Below are 3,130 nucleotides of genomic sequence, written 5' to 3'. Positions count from 1 at the left end.
GTACTTTATGCATTTAATTTTTCTGGAGGGCCACCTACCGGGTCCTCTGTTTTAAACAATTTTTGGGACTGCCACATACAGGCACTCAATCTATTCAATTTTTCTGGAGGGCCACCTACCTGCTCCTCTGGTTTGAAAACTTTTTTGGACTGCCACATACAGGCACTCAATCTATTTCATTTTTCTGGAGGGCCACCTACCTGTTCCTCTGGTTTGAAAACTTTTTTGGACTGCCACATACAGGCACTATCCAAATTAAATTGTCTCCATAGCAGCCTCCACACGTTGTCTCCATTGCTACCTCCAAAAGTCGTCCATATAGCTGCCTCCATACATCGTCCCCTTATCAAACGAGGTGTGTCAGGCAGAAATTTGGGTTGTTTTAATGGATTCCACATTAAAGTTGTTAACTTTGTCGCCACCCTGCTGTGTTATCCACAAAATATACTGGCAAACTTTTATGATTAACCGATATTATTTCAGCGCTTCTTGCGCATCTGTTGATTACACTGCTGTGTAATCCACAAAATATACTGCCAAACTTTTACCATTTACGGATATTATTTCAGCGCTTCTTGCGTATCTGTTTATATTCCCCTCACCCGCCATATCCCAAACTTATAAGAACGCTACTACACTTAACTTGGTGGAGGCTCGGACCGAGTCTGACCCTGGGGCTGGTCATATACTGCCGACGCCGAGGATTGCGGGGCCTACCTCGGTCCAGATCTCAAAGGCCTACTATACCTCCTCCTCCTCCCACCCCTCCTCCACCTCCTCCTCCTCCGAATTACCATCCGTGGGCATGGCGCCATCAGTCGGTAGCTCTAGGCACAGCAGCAGTGCCGTTGCTAAGCGACAGCAGACGGTGCTCAAACTGCTGAGCCTAGGCGATAAAAGGCACACCGCCCAAGAGCTATTACAGGGCATTCCACATCAAACTTGTTAACTTTGTCGCCACCCTGCTGTGTAATCCACAAAATATACTGGCAAACTTTTATCATTTACCGATATTATTTCAGCGCTTCTTGCGCATCTGTTTACATTCCCCTCACCCGCCATATCCCAAACTTATAAGAACGCTACTACACTTGATCTTATACAGAAGGTTCTTAGAAGTGCTGTTTGGGGAGTAGCCTAGAGACAGGGGCTTGGATTGGCCAAAGCTCGCCTGGCAGCGGAGCCCCAGCTCCATCCCAAGATCCAACTAACATAGTTTTAACTGCAGCACCTTTAATCTACTACTAGTTCACTGCCTCCATACATGGTCCCCTTATTAAACGAGCTGTGTCAGGCAGAATTTTCAGGTGTTTCACTACATACATAGTGGAACTCGGCGCGTCTGTCGCCGCCATGCTGGAGACCTGCAGTTGCAATCATAGAAGCGCAATATGGATGTCGCTCTTAATCATGGAAGTCCTCTCCATGGCTGCCTCCAAATGTCGTCCCCTTATCAAACGAACTGTGTCAGGCTCATTTTTCGGGTGTTTCACCAGATACGTTATGGAACTTGGTCACTATGTCGCCACCATGCTGTGTTATCGACTAAATATACCGTCAACCTTTTGTTCACAGAGGAAATAATTTCAGCGCTTCTTGCTCACCTCCTTTGGTTCCTCTCTGCCACCCATTGGTTTGAAGCCTGAGTCCATTTAGGGTATGTCGCCATGCCACTCTCTAGCCTGCCGCTGCTGCCGTTGCCTCTGCATGCCGTCCCCTATAGTGTCAGGGTCAATTATTGGATGTTTTAGATGCTATCTAGCTTCATTCTGTCACTCTGTCATGGCCATGCTGTTGCCCATAATTTTGGCATAATGGTGCATTTAAGCAGCCTCAGAGGCATCCATGCATGCTGCCCCTGCTGTTTCCTGTCCATTTCCGTGGTGTTTCCATCCTTTTCTGAGGTTTCCAGGTGTTTGGCCAAGCTTCCCTGTGCAGAGCCTTGGTCCCCTTGAAAAATGCTCGAGTCTCCCATTGACTTCAATGGGGCTCGTTATTCGAGACGAGCACTCGAGCATCGGGAAAAGTTCGTCTCGAATAACGAGTACCCGAGCATTTTAGTGCTCGCTCATCTCTAATATTGACATGTCCCACTGCAGTTAGAAGACCTCATGAGTCTACCTGGTGACTGACAACTTTCAACGTAAGGAGAACTCTTACTTCCCGACCCTAGTCAGAAGCCTCTCACTCAGCCAAACCAGTTGCCTACACTGTACTGAGGAGACCCAACCAGGTTGAAACAGTGCTGTCTACAGTTGGGAATCTGTTCCTTTTGGAACAGATATACAGGTTTGATTTCAATCCCAAATCATGCCAAAAGGCTTCCGGAAGGTCATGCTGGATTTCAAGGGAGCTGCCTTACAAGGCAGCTGAAATAGGTTGACTTATTTGCATATTTTCTCAGAATTCCTTAGTGGAGCATCAGTGGCTATAAGTCTCTGCATGCCTATAAAGGGGTCTTAATTGGCAGTCTCCATAAGGAGAACTCTTACTTCCTGACCTTAGGAGACCAAGAAAGAAGGCCTCTTCCGGGCACACTCCCTCCAAATTGCTAGGGGAAGAAACAACCAGAGAAGGTATGAAGAGAGGGGTACTTAACACATTTCCCACTCGTTCCATGTCATTAAATAGGTGGAGAATGTTCTGGGTGGTGCTGTTGAGAAGGTGTCAGGAAATTTACACAAACGGACAGGCAACAAGAGATATCACAAACTCAATGTTAAAACATTCATAAATGTGACTTGTATAAATATGTGAAATAAGACCAATTGAAAGGCAGCACGTTAGTTAGCATCACAGCCTTGCAGCGTTGGGGACCTGGGTTCAAGTCCCAGGGTCAACATCTGCAAAGAGTTTGTATGTTCTCTCCGTGTTTGCTTGGGTTTTCTTCGGGTCCTGTGGTTTCCTCCCACACTCTACTGGTAGGTTGATTAGATTGTGAGCCCCATTGGGGACAGGGACCAATTTGGCAAGCTCTGTGCAGCGCTGCATAATCTGTGTGCTCTATATAAATAAATGATTATTATTTAGATAAAAGGCTGCTCAATGACAACGAAAGCAATATTTTATCTTTTTTTATTTTCTCAAAATGAAATTGTTCATAGTATTTACACTTACAAAATATGTACAC

Source organism: Engystomops pustulosus, chromosome 6, assembly GCF_040894005.1.
Source record: "Engystomops pustulosus chromosome 6, aEngPut4.maternal, whole genome shotgun sequence".
NCBI lineage: Eukaryota > Metazoa > Chordata > Amphibia > Anura > Leptodactylidae > Engystomops > Engystomops pustulosus.
Note: the sequence above shows the minus strand (reverse complement) of the source record.